The 14,311-nt window shown below is 42.3% G+C and overlaps 1 pseudogene; it reads right to left on the bottom strand.

Annotated features, from left to right (window-relative positions):
• The window catches only part of LOC121463269, a 35,854-nt pseudogene extending 32,066 nt beyond the window's left edge, over positions 1-3,788 (bottom strand).
• Between the last annotated feature and the right edge of the window lie 10,523 nt (positions 3,789-14,311).

Raw genomic sequence — 14,311 nt, 5'->3', positions numbered from 1 at the left:
GTTCCTGCCTCCCAAATATACTATGCTGAGCTGGGGTGCAGCTCAGTTGTGGGATGCCTGCTGAACATATGCAAAGCCCTGGGTTTCATCCCAGCACTGACAAAACTTAAAAATAAACACTCCCAGGCTTGGACAAGATGCTCAGACTGATTTCCTTGTTTTAAAGCAATAGTGCCTTACTTAACTAGGTACTCAATCACCACAAAACTAAAATGAAGAAGCTGTCATGCACTGAGATTGAATATGGGGCTGCACTGTACCGGAATCGGGAAGGGTTCCCTCCTTCACCTTCAACAGAATTGCATGGGTTCTCTTCACTCTGTCTTTTGGATTCCTCATACATGCCAATTTATTCTGAAATCTGTGATGTGCTGGAGGAAGGCCCTGGACCATTCTTATTCCTGCATATGGTGATGAATGGAACATTGTCGTTGAGATTCACTGACTATAATTATGACAATTTTACTTGGCAGCAGATCTTGTTTTTGCTCTTTTATCTTGTAGTAATGTTTATTAATATTTAACTTTTATTCAGTTGCCTACTCAGTAGTGTGTTCTGCACAGATAATTTAAACATGCCTACTTTCGGTCTTCAGGATTCTAATCACTAAAATGATTGTTCTGTTCATTCCCTGGAGGGGTTAAAAAGTAGACAGCAGTTGAGCACTGGTAGAGGTGGCGGTCTAATTCATTGTGCTTTCTCTCCCAGTTATATATGCACTGCAGTCTCTTCCATGTGCACGTCGAGATTCTAGCAGCTCCATGCAAAAGCATTTCTTCAACCCACAGTGCAGCCTGAGAACCTGCAGTGTATCTTCCTTCCTGCAAACACTGGAATGGTGTCAGGTCGAGTTTCCCGCACCACCCCACCGCCCTGACCTTTGATTCCTGAAGGAGATATCTCTATTGGGTTGGAAGGTAGAGATCTCATCAGAGCTCCTAGGAACAAGCACACAGAAACTGAACAGAAGGCTGAGAAGCCAGAAGGAGTCAGAGTTGAGAACTCTCGGGGACTTATGAAACAAACCTGACTCCTCAAAGCCTGGCTGTGGACACAGGCTAAAAGCTATTGAGAACTTGTTGCCTAGCAACGTGAGACCAGTTAATAAAGGAGTTGGAAGCTTTTCATTTCCCAGACGGCAGGTAATTTTTCTAGGGGAGCTTGGAAAGCGTATTCTTCTATCTTTTGCTTTTCTAGAGTCTAATATTTGCTCTGCATGTCGATTAGATGACAGAATTTAGTGAATTCTCCCTGGATGCGATGTGATATTTGGGGTGTGGGGAGTGTCGGTCTCTTTAGTTGCATGAGCAGAGATGCTATATTTAAAACCGAGAGATCAAGAACGAGTTGCACTAAGCACCACTTAATGCAAAGGAGTAGCAGTGGCTGCATATATTTCTGAAATAACAAGGCAGGTAGAGGGGAAAGTGGTAAATAAAACATCAGCTGAACTCCTTCAAGGACACACTTTTCCAAAGATTGATGGAAACATTTGATTCCTAAACATTTGATTCAGTGTTGTATCTCTAAACAAGCCACAGAAAACCGGTGTGGCTTCAGAAAAGGCAGGAAGGCAAGCTTTTCCTCCTGAGCTTGGTTCCTCGGACATACCCACAAGCCAGTGCTGCTCTCAAACACGTTAGTTATTTGATAGAAGAATTTAGTGTCCACTGAACAGAATTTAGTGTCTGTTCTCAACTCGGGGCTTATATTTTGGTATCTTTATTTTATAATCATTCATTTTTATTGTATGTAAATGGAAACACTAGTCCATAGTGGATCAGAAGTGACAAATCAGAAGGAAGCTGTCCCTTGCATGCCGAGCAGCACAACTCGGGAGCACATCCACAGATCTTTTGTAACTGTCCAGATATTAAATACGTTTTCATTTGTGAGTCGTTCAGTCTCACCTGCAGTCAGTACCTCAGCTGCAGACACATCCACAGGCAATGCAGGGCATACTCATATCACAGAAAAAAAAAAAACCTCTTCATCGCAAGGACAACCGGTAACCTTTGTTCTAGTCCAGCGCCTCTTGTCCATCAACCTGTGGAAGCTTAGGTTAACATTTGTAGGCAGCCCCTCAGGTCTGTCCCTGACAACTCCCTAAGGCTGCTTGTGGTGGTTCATTAGAGTCCAGATGTGATTCACTAGGATAGAACCTGTGGGAGAGGTCATAGAGCCTTCAAACACAGTTTTCTTCTCTGAAAAATGGAAATTATATCTGCCCTGTTCAATGTCTGGGAAATTGTAATTAAATTATGTACTTCATAAAGGTTTATGAAAATGTAAGATAGATGTTATGAATTGTACATAAATGTAGGTTTTTCCACTGATCTTAATTTTCTTTTAGCTCCTTTAGTTTAAATGGTGAGAACACACATGTGTAGATTATTTTCTGCCTGGGCATGCTAGATGTTGGCTTCCATTTGAGGCATCCTAAAGTTGCAAATCCACACTCTTCTCTGTAGTTAGTTAGATCTGAATAATGTTTATTATTATCAGTCCATGCCACAAAGGTGACAAAGGGAAGCAAGACAATGTGTTACATACATACGCCTTGTAGGTCTTGTTTACATAGGTGTTAGGAAACAGTATTTGTTGTGAAATGAGTAAAGTCTGATAAGTAGTACATTAAAAAAGTACATGTAATGACTCCAAGGACACAGCATCCTCAGACATCAGAGTGAGTCCCTCGTATGGAACATATAGTCTTGCCATCACAAGAGAAGCCAGTTAGCAGGTGAACTGTTAAGGGACTCAAAACAGTGTTGTATTTTTTCATCTAAGTGACTCTTCCTCTTGTCAGAGGCCAGAGGCAGCAAGGAGCCAGAAGTTCCCAAATTACAGAGCAGCAACATGACTGGTCCTGTCTGTTTTTTGCCTTTATGCAAATACGTATTTGTGTGACGGGAAGTGAGGCTGAGAGGAAACATGAATAGACAGCCAACCCCTGAGTTCCCAATCCTAATAGTTATGAACAGCTTGATTGCTTTAGACTACCTGATAAGATTTTGTTTTATATATATATATATGTGTGTGTGTGTGTGTGTGTGTGTGTGTTTTGCCTATATAAGTCCGCACAACATATACATGAGTCACAGACAGTTGTGAGCTTCCATGTGGGTGCTGGTAATTGAACCTGGGTCCTTTGGAAGAGCAGTCAGTGCTCTCAACTACTGAGCCACCTCTCCAGTGCACACGCAAAAAAACAGCTCCATCTTATGCCTGTGGCTTGGGTGGGCAGGACTCAGCCAGGAGCCTCTAGAGCCAGGTGGCCAATCACCATTACAGCGAGTGAGTACAGGGTGGGGAAATGGAAGAGAGAGAGAGGCAGAATGGTTTTGGTCTGGGAAGAGAGGTGGATCTGAAGACATGGGTGCGGTGAGGAACAGGCTGACATGAATGGCCTACTGGCCACCTGAGTCCAACGTGATGTCTGTGTCTGGGCTATTTATTGCCAAGGACCAAGTCTTGGTCTGAGGTCCCGAAGCAGGTGAGAGAGCCTGTGGTAATGTCTATGACTCCTGTACCACTGAGGACGACCAGGCAGATGCCTGTAGTCTGGGCGGCTGATCTGAGAGACCTGCACTGCCACCTGGGGTCATTGTAATATTCAGGTCTGGGTTGCAGCTGAGAACCATGTCTGGGCCTATGGTCCTACCATACCCGGGTCTGTGTTGATGTCTGGTGGCCCATGTTGCCAAAGATGGCATGGATACCCAAGGTCAAGGCTGCAACCTGAGACCATGTTGGTATCTGAGGGCTGTGCCATTGCTGGGGCCATGCCGATCTAAGTGGCTAACAATTGTCACCTGGGGCCATGGGATCATTTGGGCCAATGTTACTGCTGAGGAGCAGGTCTGTGTCAGTGGCCCTATAGCAACCAGGCTCTGACTGATGTCCATGGCCCTAATTATAATTTTATATTACAGGCAAAAGAGCCATTTGCTCTGCCCTGCCCTTCTCAGCAAACTATCTTCCATAATACAATATTCCTAGTTTGTTCAATAGAGCTGAGTATAGCTTCTATCAGTTAACTGGATGGTTTCCTCCCACCCTCCATTAGAAAAGGAGCACAAACCAAAATGTTAGTGCTTAGCACAATTCAGGGATAAAGATAACAACAAAAATCTTATTTTTAAAAGTTCTTTTAACTTTCAATGATTCTTTGTGGATTTTACATCATGCCTCATGATCCCTCTCATCTCCATCTCCCCTCGATTCTGCCCTCTGCCCTTGCAACCTCTCCGCAAAAAAACAAAACAAAATTTCAAAGTAAAACCCCGAACCAAACCAAACAACAACCCAAACAAAAAAGAAGAAGAAGAAAAAAAAAAAAAGAATCTTGCCATGGAAGCTGCAGTGTGGCCCTATGAGTCACACAGCTTACCCTTTAGTCCATTCATCTCTGTTTGCAAGTGTTTCTCTGCTATGAGTCATTGGTCTGACTGGAGGCCTCTGGCTTCTGTCACATCATTAATAATAGGCTCACACTGGGGCTCCTCTTGAATAGCCTGTTGTTGTCCTATGTCATGGAGATCTTGTTGTAGGAGAAGGCCGCTTGTTTTTCCCGGCAGTCTGGCTACCATAGCCCGGAAATAACCACACAGAAACTGTATTAATTAAATCATTGCTTGACGCATTAGCTCTATCTTCTTATTGGCTAACTCTTACATCTTAATTTAAACAATTTCTATTAATCTGTGTATCACCACGAGGTCGTGGCCCACGAGCAAAATTTCAGCACATCTATCTCCAGCCGCAGATCATGGCATCTCTCTGACTCTGCCTTCTTACTCCCAGCATTCAGCCCAGTTTATCCCACCTACCTAAGTTCTGCCCTATCAAAAGGACAAGGACAAGGCAGTTTCTTTATTCTTTAATGGTAATCACAGCACACAGAGGGATCTCTACATCATCTTGTAGCTTTGGATCTGTAGGTTGGTCTCCTTCTTGTGCTCCAAGAGTTCATAGATGAGGTGGATGTTGGGCTGGGCTAACTCATAGTCCTGGTTCTAGCCTTGGGTGGTAGCTGGGTTAGCAAGCCCACCTGCTTTCCCTCATCATCACTACCAGGACAAGCTCTCTATGCATCTTTGGGAGATAGAAATGGGGCCTAGGGTCCTGAAAGTGGAGGGTACTGAACCAGTTCTGACAGTCTTCTCAAGACCAGTGGCTGCCTCAGGATGCAGGGCTGGGGGAAAACTATAAGAAAACTGTGCTTCCTGTGAACATAGCCCAGAGGAGGCGCATGGTTGAGGACACAACCTCCATCTGGGCATTCTGAGCTTGTTTTCCAGTCCTCTTATGAGGTACATTCCAAACCCTCTTGTGTATGTATATGTATACACATATGTATATGATGCACATGATGGATATATGTGTTTGCATGTGTGTGTGTGTGAGTACATAAATGTGTGTGTATGCACGTGGAAGCAGAGGACAAACTCCGGTCACCATACACCTTATCTTTTAAGTAAGGTCTCTCGCTATCCTGGAACTTGCCAGGGAGGCTAGGTTTGCTGTCTAGCATGCTCCAAGCATCTGACTGTCTCCACCTCTTAATGTTGGGATTACAAGTGCATGTCACCAGGCCTAGCATTTCTTATTTTAATGGGGGGTTCTTGAGATTGAACTCTGGTCCTCATGCTTACAAGGCAAGTGCTTTACCAACTGAGTTATCTCCCCAGTCTTTCCCACCTCAAATCCTTTGTATTCATAGCAGCAGACAAATCAAAACAACCTTAGTTTTGGAGGCAAAAAGCTTGTTCTTGCTGAACAAAGTACAGGATGTGTTTTAAAACACCCATGGACACTGGCATGCCTTGGTATGAATCCATATGGAGAAAGTGGAGGGAGAGGATCTGGGTGGAGGCACTGCTGAGCTCAATGGCTTTCCTGTGTCAAGGCTATGATGGCAGGCCTGAAAATAAGCGCTAAGAAATGCCAACGTGGAGGCTGTTAAAAAGACATCTAGGTTAACTGAGTCTAAGAGGAGATTTTCTACCTTCAAAGACAGTGTCCTAGGATGGGTCAGCATGGCCAGAGTAGGGCAAATTCTCAAAAGCATCATTGAAGATAAAATAGTCTTTCTTTTAATCACACCAAGGACACGTCAGTTGACTATTTAAGAGTACCACACTACCCTGGCAAAATAAATGCCTGATCAGAAGTGAATGGGACTTCGCATCATTAACTAGAAAATAAAAGACATTTGGGAGTTGGAGATATATCTCACCTGGTAGAGTTCTTGCCTGGTATGCATGTAGCCATGCATCCAATGCCAAGTACCAAATGAACTAGGCATGAAGGCACAGGCCTGTAAGCTCAGCACTGGAAAAGTGAAGGTAAGAAGATCAAAGTTCAAGGTTGGCCTCTGCTACATTGTTAGTTTGATGCCAACCTGAGACCTTGCCTCAAATAAATAATTAGAGAAAACAAAGGGATTGGGGGAATGGCTCAGTGGTTAAAGATTCATTCTGCTCCTCCACAGGACCAGAGTTCAGCTCCTAGGACTCACATTTGTCAGCTCACAACTGCCTGTAGCTCCACTTCTAGATCTCACCCTGCCTTCTGGCATCTGCAGGTACCCACATACATGTGGTACATGTGTATGCCCCTGATACACACACACACACACACACACACACACACACCATTTTTTATTTTAAAAGCTAATTAATGAAGTAAATCAAGATGTGATAGTACTAACATCATTTATGAAGGAGTTTCTACATTTTTTGTAGTAATCAAACAAAATAGCAAATGTATAGTTTCTTAATAAAAAAAATGACATAACCTCAGAAATCGTCATCATAGGTAGTAGACATGACAATAGGTATCATAGGTTGGTGCAGGAATCTTGACATGATTAGAGACATATTGAATTTTAATTTCCATGCTTGTCTATGAGCAACCCTGTGGGATCTCTCTGCACAATTTCTCCATACACTCTGGTTTAGTCAAGTATCTTCCCACTTAACCAAGATCACTTTAGTCCTGGGCTAAAGTCCCTCCATCTGACCCAAACTACGAGTCCACTGGTCCTCCTGTCACCGGGGCTCAAGCTTCAGCCAGAAGGCCCTCAATAATTGCACTCTCTGCAATTGCAGATATGTAACCCCGCCACACTTCTCTGCACTTTGCAGCTGTCTCTTGTGTATTCAGACCAGTTTGCTTTACAATGATTGGCAGTTTTGATTTCAGAAAAATTAAGAAACTGAAGAAGCTACTATCCTCCTTACACTGTGCTTTTAAAATTTCTCTAACCCAAGGACTGTCATGAAGGGAACTATGTGTGAGTGCTCATGCCATGGCATGTATGAGGAGGTCAGAAGGACAATTCTATGGAGCTGGTCCTTCCCCCTAACTTTACATATGCCCAGGAGATCCAATTAAGGCATCAGGCTTACTCAGCAGGTTCTTTACTAGTGAGCCATCTCAGCAGACCGAGACGGGTTCCACTTGCACACACAGTAATTATTTTATGTATCTCCTGGAAATATGGCATTGACAAATAAAATTAAGATGAGGTCATTAGGATGCACTCTAGCCCAGCATTTTTATGAGAAGAGACAGAAATTTTCCTCTGTAGGGAGAGTGCGATATGATTGGAAGTGAAAATTGGAATAAAGCAATGAAATGCCTGAAGCAATGAGAAGACAGGCTGTGCAGGGAAAGATTCTTATAGCTCGATCCTGACAGAGTGGCTGCAGGCTTGCAACCCTTAGAACTTTTTGAGAATTAAATTTTGGTTGTCTGTTTCTAGCAATGCAGTTTGTAGTACTCGGTGTTGACAGGCCTGGAACACCAACAATCAGTTACAAGGACTAATCCCTGTTCCTTTAATTAAGAGGATTATGTGTCAGAACCACAGACAAGTTACAGAAGAAAGGAAATGGTTTCCAAACAGCATGAGATGGAGCCCAAGAGTTCAAATATATAAATATGGGGCATTTCACATCCATGTCTCAACAGTGAGTATACTAGAACAATTGATGTCTTTTCATGATGAAATGGCCAGCTTTGAGGAAGAGTTAAGGGAGCTGAAATGAGTCACTGTTGACTCTGCCCTAAACTTGTGCTTCTCGAAGATGGGATTTAAAATCTGTGGGTGAGGGGAACGTGCAGCTTCCTAGAGAGAAAATAGTCCTCACCTCCCTGAACTCTGCCACAGACAATATCCACAAACTGTTACCTAGAGTGAGATGGGAATCTCTGAGGGAAAGAAAAATAGGGAAATAAGTTCTTAGGACCTTGGTGGAAATGCTAGCAAGAAAAAATTCAGACTTAGGTTCCTAACAACAAAAGGCAATGGACTCGGGCATTGTGTCATCATTCCTTGAAAACATTGACTCCTGAACAGTCTAAATGATGAAGAAAGAAAAGCAAGAATGAATTTCCTGGAGGCTAACATCATATCCAACTCTGTTCCTTAGCAAAAGTAAATTACAAGCACCTACAGGTTTAGTCACCCATGTATTTTCAATGATTAAGATCAAAACGTAGCCCTGAAGTTAAATTATAAAAGGCACATACTGTATTTGCAGCCTCATGGTTCTTAACTGACCTACGTCATTTGTCCTCCCACAGCTCTGAGACATTGGAAGCAAACTAACACTAAGAGAGAGGATCACTTAAGACCCCATCATGCACACAGTCAGTCAAGATTTCAGAATGATTCTGCCATAGTGAAAACATGTATGAGACCGCAGACCCTATAACATTATCCGTACTTCTCCATGCACTTGTGAGCTGCTCCAGTTCTGTTATGCTTCACACCCTCTCATTCTCAGTATGTGTAACATTCTTGCAACACAGATGCAGTGCTTATGCCTCTAGCTGAGTTTGGTTAGCTTTCCATCATGATTCGAATCTGGGATTGTGTGTGTGTGTGTGTGTGTGTGTGTGTGTGTGTGCTTGCCTGTATGTGTATGTGTGTACATGTTCATGTATCCATAGGTGAATGCATGTATACTGGGGAGGGGGAAATGTGTGTAGAGAGCAGAGGCTGACACCAGGTGTCTTCCTTAATCACTCTTTACCTTTGTAGAAACAACCGTGCACACACGCACACATACACATATTTATGCAAGTGTGCACACAGGCATACAATAATTATAGTAATGATAATAATAATAATAAAAGAGGAAAAGTAAGATAACAGTAAAGCATTCTTGAAACATGTATACCTGATTAGAATACATAGTTGAGACCACTGGCTAACTCACTATTCTTTCTCAAAAGGCACATAAAGCAAACTATTCTAGATGTATATCAAATTGTTTAATTTTATAAAAATTGGATTCTTATCATTCAACATTTTTCCACTTTGCTCCATAAAAATGGTCATTTTCTTTTCTTATTAAACTTTTTTATTCTTTTCAAAAAGGATAAATAATAATAGCCTTGAGATCGTACTTGGAGAAAGGATAAACAGAGAAATCATCTTTAAGACACTGTTTTCAATATAGAACTTATATTTAGGAGTTAATTCATTTGTTATTTAGCATGTACCTCTCACTCCTTCCCTAGAAAATGTATCTGCTCTGACACCTAGTTCCCTGATAGTCAAATGAGGGAAATATATATGTACCCTTATGTACTTCTGTTGCTTTTTTTTTTACAGTTAGTAGTAATACGCAATTTTACAATTAGATGATGTTCACGGTGATGGTTCTGTGCATGCTCACAGCATATGCTGCCCACATCCGTCTCTTTTCTGTGGCTCCTTTCCTCACCCTTCCCATCCTTGGCTATTCCTTGAAACACTTTCAAGATTACCTTTGTTGTTTGTTTGTTTGTTTGTTTCTGCATGTGAAAGAGGACATGTGACGCTCATTTTTCTCTGACAAGCTTATTTTGCTTATCAAACTGTCCTCCAGTTCCCTTCATTTTACTACAAAGAGCAGAATTTTCTTAGTTTTTAATGGCTCCATTGCATATCCATCAGATTTCCCTACCCGCTCGCCTGTTGAAGGGCACTTAGGCTGACTCATCTTGGCTATTGTGTATGGTGGAATGCACCCCTCTTTAAGGTTAGTGTGGATGTTTCAGAGGTAAAACAAGAAATGGGGATCCAGTAATAAAGGCTGCTGCTGTAGCTCACTGATTTTACTTCATCAAAATCATTGATCCTCAGGACAGTTTCGTAACCTGAAATACTCAGAGTTTAAATTGTCAGTGTTTTGGAGTTGGTTATGTTTAGGGAGATCTACTAGGGTTCATTAAACAATCGACTGATTGACAGAAAGGTAACTCCCAATTAAAAGCAGAAATATGAACTGAACATGGTATCAGCACCAATCTGACTGGTGCCCTTTCTCTTAGTGAGCACAATTTTGAGAAACTGAAAGATAAAATTCCAGTATAACAAGCAACTCAAACTGAGGATCTTAGTGTGATGACATAAATGCTTTTTGCCGTGAAGCTCTGCCAGGCTGATGTGATTCCATTATACCTGCCGAAGGGAACTATTTTCTCCTCTTCTTGATCTGACAGGTGGCCTCAGACCTTGCACCCACAGAGCTAAAATGGGCAATGACAACCACTATCTTTGGAAATCTGCCTTTCCTGTTTTCATGTCTAAAAACCTCTGTTCGAAGAAATAATCCCTTTGGGTCTAAACGTTGATATGAAATCTGACAGTGCTTGGAATCTAATGACACCGTGTATTCATTTTGTATCGACTTTGATATTTAACTCGCATGAAAATGTTCTATCTGACAGGATGAGTTAGTAGGCACCTCATGCTGTGCCATGTCGCATTTACAGGCAATGATGATCATTCTAATGGATACAAACAAACACAGACGTGGTTTTATAAAATCTTAGGAGAACGGTTGTAGGGCAGAATTTAGGAGAGCCATGTGTCTAGGAATCAAAACATGTGAATGGAAACAATAAGTGGAAGCTGCTCAGATCCGTTCTGGGAGCAATAGGAAACAGTGCTTTAAGAAGGAGGAGTCTTCAGCGAAACCAGGTAACTGGCATTGCCACCCTCGGCTCTGAGGCCGTTCAGTCACTCCACACTTGCCATTCTTGCTGTCAGAGGATAGAGGTCACACCCAGCAGCTTCCCATGAGTCATCCCATGAATCACAGGGTAGGATCCAGGGAACCCATTATAGCATGGACTGATGCCCGAAACCTCATCCCTGGCCTGCAGGTGGGCACACTTGCCCTGTCCCCCCAACCCCCAGCACAGGTATTGAGCTGCCCATGCTATTTCTCACCAGGAGTAGCCAAAACCCAGCAGGGTAAGAGATGAATGAGCAACATCAAGAGGGGAGATAGAAGAAAAACGGGTGAGGATCTTCAGAATTCATTAGAAAAGAAGGGTAAATAGTTTTGTTAGCTCCCAGAGCTGTGAGTAAGCTACTTTTAATGACTATGCATGCATTTAAAATTTTCTGTTATATCGGGTTTATTCCATCATGCTCTGATAATTTGCTTAGCATCTGAAGTACAATATTCTCTTTAAAGGCTTTGGCCTCCTTAAAATCTTCACTACATTTTAAAACACATTGTCATTTCGGTTTCCTCTTTGCTTTGGCTCGAGCCAAATGCAGCAAGGTTATTTTTTGGTTGTTTTCCTTTTGTAGCCTAGTGTGTTTTAATATGTATTTTCATCTCCATTGTCATTTTCTTGCCCAAGATGTGTTTTTAAAACTATAATTAAGTCAGTTATTCTGATACTAACTGCAATCACATATTAACATCACAAAAACATTAATAAAAGTTCAGTTTTCAGCTCCCAAGGTCCCAATGAGGAGCAGAAGGAGGGAGAACATGAGCAAAGAAGTCGGGACCACGAGGGGTGCACCCACCCACTGAGACAGTGGAGCTGATCTACTGGGAGCTCACCAAGGCCAGGGGGACTGTGACCGAAAAAGCATGGGATAAAACCGGACTCTCTGAACATGGCGAACAATGAGGGCTGATGAGACGCCAAGGACAATGGCACGGGGTTTTGATCCTACTTAATGTGCTGGCTTTGTGGGAGCCTAGCCAGTTTGGATGTTCACCTTCCTAGATATGGACGGAGAGGAGAGGACCTAGGACTTACCACAGGGCAGGGAACCCTGACTGCTCTTTGGACTGGAGAGGGAGGGGGAGAGGAGTGGGGGGAGGGGGAGAGGAGTGGGGGGAGAGGGAGAAGGGCGGGAGGAGGGGGAGAAGGGTGGGAGGAGGGGGAGGGAAATGGGAGGCTGGGAGGAGGTGGAAACTTGTGGTTTTTTTTTTCCTCTCCTTTTCTCAATAAAAAAAATCATTCTTAAAAAAAAAAGTTCAGTTTTCTAGAGAATGTAAAAGTGGCAGCCTTCTCTATAGTCAAAATGAAGGCAGAAGGCTATTCTATTCTATTTTATTTTATTTTTTATTTATTTATTTATTTTTTTAAATTTATTTATTTATTAAGGATTTCTGCCTCCTCCCCGCCACCGCCTCCCTTTTCCCTCCCCCTCCCCCCGGTCAAGTCCCCCTCCCCCATCAGCTCGAAGAGCAATCAGGGTTCCCTGACCTGCAGGAAGCCCAAGGACCACCCACCTCCATCCAGGTCTCCTGCCTTATCACTGCATTGCCCTGTTTTCAGCTCTTCTGAGGAGACCCGACTGGTCCAGTATCAGACGCAGCTTCCATTTACCTTTGCAGCGTCTACCACCTGCTCCCTTTCTGTGCCTGAATCCCTTTGTAGTGGATAGAAACAAAAGTGTCTGTGAGCCTTTTCAAAGTCACAGGATTCTTTCTTTCTTTCTCTCTCTCTCTCTCTCTCTCTCTCCCTCTCTCTCTCTCTTCCTTTCTTTTATTAATTTTTATTTTCCATTCCAACCCCAGTTCTCCCTCCCACCCTCCTTCCACCTCCTCAGCCTACCCCCCATTCACTCCTCCCAAGGGGTAAGGGCTCCCAAGGGGAATCTACAAAGCACAGATTTTATTCTTGTGTGCCAAGACTTGGATGCCAGTGATGTCTTTATAGAGTTTTAGAGTGTGGTTCTCTGAAAATATCATACAACTAGAAACCACAAGCTTAATTTCAGATTCTTTAATTAAACATAAGCTAAACATATGTTCTTAAGGATTTCTCACCAACTATTTAACAAAGTGGACACTCCAGTGGTGGTGTTTAAGATCTATTTTTCATGAGCATCCTATCCTCAAAGAGCTTTTATTCTCTTCTGTTTTTTTTCCAGATTGTTCTACACTGAGAATGTTATCCAGTCCATCAAAACTACAAGAAAACACAGATAAAAATTAGCCTCTCATCTTCATCTTGCAATGGTTTCTCTAGTAAAATAAATCTTATGAGCCGGGCGGTGGTGACACACGTCTTTAATCCCAGTACTCCGGGAGGCAGAGACAGACAAATCTCTGTGAGTTCATGGCCAGTCTGGTCTACAGAGGGAGTTCCAAGATAGGCCCCAAAGCTACAGAGAAACCTTATCTCAAAAAATCAGTGTGTGTGTGTGTGTGTGTGTGTGTGTGTGTATTGTAAAGATAATAGATAATTGACTATATTGCCTTTGGGAGAGGGGTGAGATGTTAGAGATAATCTGACACGGGGATTATTATTATTAAATATCTACAACTAGAAAGAGTCAAATTGTAGTGAATGGACTCATTTTTAGCCAGCTACTTTGTATTTTGAGATGTGACTCTTGATTTATATGCTAAACTCCCTATCATATCTTCTTGACTCTTTTAAAGAGTAACTAGTAGTTGGAAGCAATCTTTTGATTACGACCTAAACTTATACTTTCTGTTTTCTTATCATCTGTGCCATCTGAAAACTGATTTGAACATAAATTACTGTATTTCCTGATTCTAAGATATTATCTTGAACGGAGAGCAAAAAATACTATCTAGTGAATGAATATCCTGATTGTGAGACACAGCAGTTTTAGAACTTTCAAAGCAGAAAACCGTGCATTTGAAATCAAAGATATAACAAGTATTTTTTTTTTCTTGCAAGAAATCAAGCTTCATTCTGTGGTCCTTGCTATACAAGTAAATTCTGTGGTTTTTTTTTTCCATTTAAATATGTGGGACAGACACAGGCAATTTCAACTGGTTTCTAAATAAGATGAAATGAAGGGCTTGATCTCTCCACAGGGAGGAAATGCCAGCTCTTCAAAGGAGGCAGTACAGGTCGTGCTGCCTCCGGGTTAACCTTTCAGTGTGGGTATTCTGTTGTCTGTCCTTGACTATGGTCTATTTTTGCTATTTCTCATTTTATCCAGAGGTGTTTCAAAGCCCAGGCAGAATTTCAGAATGGAGCAAAAATATTATTATTTTATTATTTAAGTATCAC

The sequence above is a fragment of the Microtus oregoni genome, unplaced genomic scaffold (genome assembly GCF_018167655.1).
Source record: "Microtus oregoni isolate MIOR12 unplaced genomic scaffold, Mior012 000026F_ref0000081, whole genome shotgun sequence".
NCBI lineage: Eukaryota > Metazoa > Chordata > Mammalia > Rodentia > Cricetidae > Microtus > Microtus oregoni.
The sequence above is the reverse complement of the archived record's forward strand: the minus strand, read 5'-3'. Positions and strand labels throughout refer to the sequence as shown.